This window comes from Cynara cardunculus, unplaced genomic scaffold (assembly GCF_001531365.2).
Source record: "Cynara cardunculus var. scolymus isolate 2C unplaced genomic scaffold, CcrdV1 Un_Scaffold_3408, whole genome shotgun sequence".
NCBI classification, from domain to species: Eukaryota; Viridiplantae; Streptophyta; class Magnoliopsida; order Asterales; family Asteraceae; genus Cynara; species Cynara cardunculus.
Window position 1 is genome coordinate 9,225 of NW_020201465.1, and position 5,678 is coordinate 14,902.

Here is a 5,678-nt window from a genome sequence, read left to right on the forward strand (position 1 = left end):
AACCAACTATATCCCAACCTCAAGTTATACACTTTAGATCTTGATTATCCTATTTACACTTTCTTGTACAGCCCTCTGTTCAACCCCTGTTTTACCACACTTAGACTCAGATTTARCCATTGACCTGAAAATACTAAATAAAGTATCCTTTTAAAGCTTTCTAATGAAATAGACCTCACATTTTTAAGATTTTTCTGTGATTTGTTATGAATTTTTAACACAGCAGCATCAAAGCTGTCAAAATCCAGTTTTATAACTCACTGCATGTTGTAGATTTTACCCAATTTAGCTTCAAATTCACACATTAATCAACATTATCTTTTATAATCTTTCAAATTCAGAACCTAGCCTCTAATTTAACACTTCTACTTGAAATAAACTTGTAATTAGAAGCATACATTTGATGATTAACACATAATCCTCAAGAATCTAACATGGATCATCAAGGATTGAAGGATTAGCCTTAAGTGTGTGTAAATTGCACCTTGAGTGTGTGAGAGTTCTAGAGGTGAGAAAATATGGCTGATTTAGAGAGCTAGGCATGGTTTTGACCTGTTTTGGTCAACAGTCCACCTAATTTGTCATAGTTGACAGATTTAGTCCCTCATGTGTAACTTACTCGTTTCAACTCCGTTTCGCACGAAACTTTCTAGATCTCCTAACTGATATATAAGAAGCTTAAATATAAAATTCCAGCCTCTAACTCGATCCAGAAGTCCAAATTACAATCTAACTTTAGTAAGTATTAATCCCTAAAATACTATACTAACTTAATTAATCATGCTTAGCAACTTAAATGGACTTTTAGAAAGTTGGATGTTGCACCTACTTATCACTATCACAAGTTGTGTTTTATAGATAATAGGCTTATTTTTATAAAATTCTATTATTTGCCGGACTCGACACCCGTTAAATTTTTGGCGCCGCTGCCAGGGACTCGGCAAGTTTAACTGTTTATGCCAAGATCGTTTCGTGCAGGTTCACCATTGCCAATTGAACCAGAAATTGAGAAAACCGCAAAGAAGCTAAGAAAGCAAGCTAAGCTTCGAAAGAAGCAAGGCGCGTCTACTTCTTCACCGGTTCTCAATATTTGGAAAGATATTGAGTTGTCATCCGATTCTGAAGACCAAACGAAGGACGAAGAAGAGAAACCTCATTCTGAGCAAGAAGAACCGGTCATCGAGACTGAAGAGGAAATGGCGAATCCCGAACGCACTTTAAGGGAATGGGCAGCACCCAACGTCGCCGAGCAACCTCTTTGCATCACTTATCCGCCGGAAGAGGTAAGTGCTGAAATCAAAACTGGTTTAATACACTTACTACCTCGTTTTCATGGTTTAGCTAACGAAGACCCGTACAAGCATATGACCGAGTTCCACATGATATGCTTGGGGATGAAGCCACAAGGCACGACGGTGGAGAATCTCAAGCTAAAGGCATTTCCATTCTCCCTAGTTGACGCAGCTAGGGAGTGGCTTTTCTACTTACCGCCAGGGTCCATCACAACTTGGGCGCATGGCAAGAGCATTCCTCGACAAGTACTTTCCCGCATCCAAAGCCGCCGGGATTAGAAGAGAGATATGTGGGATCAAACAGAAGGACATGGAGTCTTTATACGAGTATTGGGAGCRCTTYAAGCGCCTTTGTGTAAGTTGTCCTCAACATGGAATTTCTGATGAATTACTAATTCAATATTTTTATGAAGGTTTGCTACCGATGGAAAGAAAGATGATGGATGTTGCGAGTGGACGAGCTATAGTGAACAAGACGCCAACTCAAGCGAGGACTTTGATAAACACCATGGCGGAAAACTCCAAGCAATTTGGAGTACGGAGTGACATTGGTCGGGGCGCTAGTGAGGTACATGTTAAATCTTTAGAAACTAAAATAACTGATTTGACTAACCTTGTGAAACAGCTTGCCATGGGTAATATGCCTCAAGTCAAAGCATGCGGATTTGCTCATCAGTGGCACACCCTACCGATGCATGCCCGACTTTACATGAAGAAGAAGAGCAAGTGAATACCATTGGGGGTGGAAACTTTTAGAATTCAAGCAACCGGGCTCCGGACCCTTTCTCGAGCACATACAACCCCGGTTGGAGGCAACATCCGAATCTAAGCTATGCCCCGAGGCAAGGACAAGGTCAGCAATTTCAGCAAAGAGGTTCATTCCAGCAATCTCAGCAGTTTCAACCTCAACAATTCCGAGCACCGCCGGGATTTTAGCAACAACATCAACTAAAGGCACCATTTCAGCCGGGTGCCCAACATCAACATTAAATGTCACCGCAAGCTCCTAGTGGCTCAGGTATGTCATTAGAGGATGTAGTTAAGTCTATGACTGCTAACATGATGAAATTTCAACAGGAAACTCAAGCGAGTATTCAGGACCTTCAGGCCACCGTTGGCCAATTAGCAAACAAGGGTAAGTTGCCATCTCAAACGGAGACGAATCTGAAAGCAAATGTGAGTGCTGTCCCTTTGAGAAGCGGAAAGGAGCTTCAAGAGGTTGTAAAGAAGAAGAAGAAGAAGAAAGAAAAGGTTTACGAGGAAGAAGAAGAGTTAGAGGTCAAGACATCCACTTCGGGTGCAAAGGATGTCAAAGAAGAGGAGGCAAAGAAGAAGACACCCGAAGTGATAGTTCAAGCACCGCCATTCCCGAGCCGGTTCGAGAAGACAAAGCGGGAGAGTGAAGAGAAATAGATTCTTGACATATTTCGGAAAGTTCAGGTAAACATCCCTTTATTAGATGCAATTAAGCAAGTTCCTAGATATGCTAAGTTTTTTAAAGAACTTTGTACTAATAAAAGGAAACTAAAGGGTAATGAAAAGATAAGCATGAGTCAAAATGTGTCCGCTGTTTTGCAAAAACAGTTACCATCAAAGTGTAAAGACCTGGGCATGTTTACCATACCATGTAAGTTAGGCAATGTCTCGGTAAATCAAGCCATGTTGGACTTAGGGGCATCAATTAATGTTATGCTATATGCCATCTACTCATCTTTGGATGTAGGGCCCCTTAAGCCAACCGGTGTGGTAATCCAATTAGCAGATAGGTCTATTGTCTACCCTAAAGGGGTATTAGAGGACGTGCTAGTTCAAGTGAATGAATTGGTCTTTCCGACAGATTTTTATGTTATAGATATGGAGGAGAAAAATGCCTCCAAGGCCGRTATGCTTTTGCTAGGTAGACCATTTTTGAAAACCTCTAAGACTAAGRTAGACGTCCATAGTGGTAGTTTGACCATGGAATTCGATGGCGAGATGATTAAAATTAATATATATGATGCCATGCGATATCCGAGTGATGTTTCATCTTTATGCTTTGTTGATATTATCGAGTCTTTATCTGATACTATGTTTGATCTATCTAATGAGGATGTGTTAGAAGTGATTCTAGACAGGGATTTAACGAGTGGAAGTTTGAAGAAGCTTGCCCAAGAGCACAAGGCGTATTGGGCGGTGAAGACATGCAATATGGATTCGGATGAAGTTGGATCGCATAGGAAGCTTCAAATTCAAGAGTTAGAGAAGATACGGAACGACGCCTACGAAAATGCTCGCATCTATAAGGCGAAGACCAAGGCGTTTCATGACTCTCGTATTTCACGTAAGTCTTTCACTAAAGGTCAGAAAGTTCTCCTCTATCACTCTAGATTAAAGTTATTTCCCGTTAAGTTAAGGTCCAGATGGATAGGACCTTTTGTTGTTTTAACCGTTTTTGTGCATGGTGTAATAGAGATACAAAGTCTATCTACGGGGCAGATTTTCAAAGTTAACGGCCATAGGCTAAAGCCGTTCTATGAAGGCTTCGATGGAGGGGATTTAGAGAGGGTAGCTTTGGACACGCCAAGCTACAATAATTAAACTGAGTATGGTCTAGCCAAAGACATAAAAGAAAGGCGCTGCGTGAGAGGCAACCCACGAATTTCCATTTCTTGTTATTTATTGCTTTCAGTTATTTATTTTGTTTTTAGATTCTCTAGTTTCACTCTTAGATTTCTATGTTCTCAGGTTCACCCCGAATGTTGGACGTTTGAAGAGACGCGCCCATATCCACGGATTCTTACATTGGGAGGTCACTCATCAAATCAGGGGAGTTTTTTCTGTTCCTTTTCCTTCATTGCTTAGAGTGTCCTCTACTTATTGCATACCTTGAGGACAATGTATGAATTAAGTGTGGGGGTGGGGGTTATTTGCATGAATTGGGTATATAAATGGTTTTAGGGGTCAAGTTTTTGCTTTTTGCAAATTTTGTGCTTAAATGAGGGTCTTTGTTCGTTTTGGACAATGTGTTAGCATGCTTTTATTGAGCTTAAATTGTTGATGACAATGAGTTTGGATGCATGTATAGCATGATTGAGTTTGACTGATAACACTTAGAGTTGATTAGTGGTAGCATTTCGGTCAAAGTAAACTATGGCTAATCTCTTGAGCTAGTTTTGAACACCGTGAGACTTTGAGCTTATTTAGACTAAATAATTGATATTAGTCTCAAATTCATTTATTGTGTGATTGCGCCATGCCTAGATATGCATCTGTAGAACTTGATTTTTCTCTCCTTAAGACTACATGATAACTACATGCTAATAAACATGATAAAGGCCATTGTTTGCTCATTTTTTTGTGTTAAAACCACTAGCCTTAAGCCTACCCGTTATGTTGTCATTATCCCTTTTGCACACCACTTTGAGCCTTAGCCTATTTTCTTTGTCACCCACATCATAAAACAATCCAAACACGACTCACCCGACTAAGCACCAATGGAGTGATCCCAATATCCCTGTATACTTGAAAGTAGAATTCGTATGTTCGGGAAGGAAAAAAATGAAAGAAAAAATTGAAAAGAAAAAAAAAACAGAAAATTCAAAACGAAAAAAATGAAGAGCAAAATTACGTCGTCAAATAAAAAAAAAATAGACGACGAAAATGACGATACGGTTGAATATAAGCGTTTCATCTCTATCCCCTATCGTCCGAAAAGGAATGAGCTTCAAAGATGGACACAAAAGTCCTTTGTGAAAAAAATAAAAAATAAATAAAGTGTGGTTAAGTAGCCGGAATTCTCCGTTGGTGTTARGTCTTAGTCACTTTTCCTAAATATTTYCCTACCGTACCCAAAGCCTTGTTTTCGTTACACCATTTAAGACCTTTTGATTTATAAGCATGTATTTTATTCAAGTAGTGGAGAGTGAGAGATTTTTCAAGTATATGGTAGGTACATGCTAGACATTGACGATTTGAGAGATACACTTTAACCCAAGGAGTGAATCGAGTGTTAATTTGTTAATCCCATTCGTGAGAGTTCTCGAGATTAGCTTRTGTCTACTTGATTGCGTGTGCATCCTCTTTTCAATGCTTTGTTGCAAATCTCAAACTCATGATATGCTATATGTGTTGACATTCTCGTTAGATTCGATTTTTATAACTACGTGTTAACTCAAGTCATTGCCGGGACGGACAATGATCTAAGTGTGGGRGAATTTGATAAGTGCAAATTTATACATTTTTACGTCAAAGTACCTTACAATTAATGATAAATATATGCTTAAAAAGAGCCAATTTAATTTAAGTTAATTTAACTATATGAGGCTATTAAAGTTGAAGAAAAAAAGAGAAAATTGATTGTTGTGTTTTTGGTCTCATCATCTCTAGGCCCAAAGTAAGCAGCCCAAA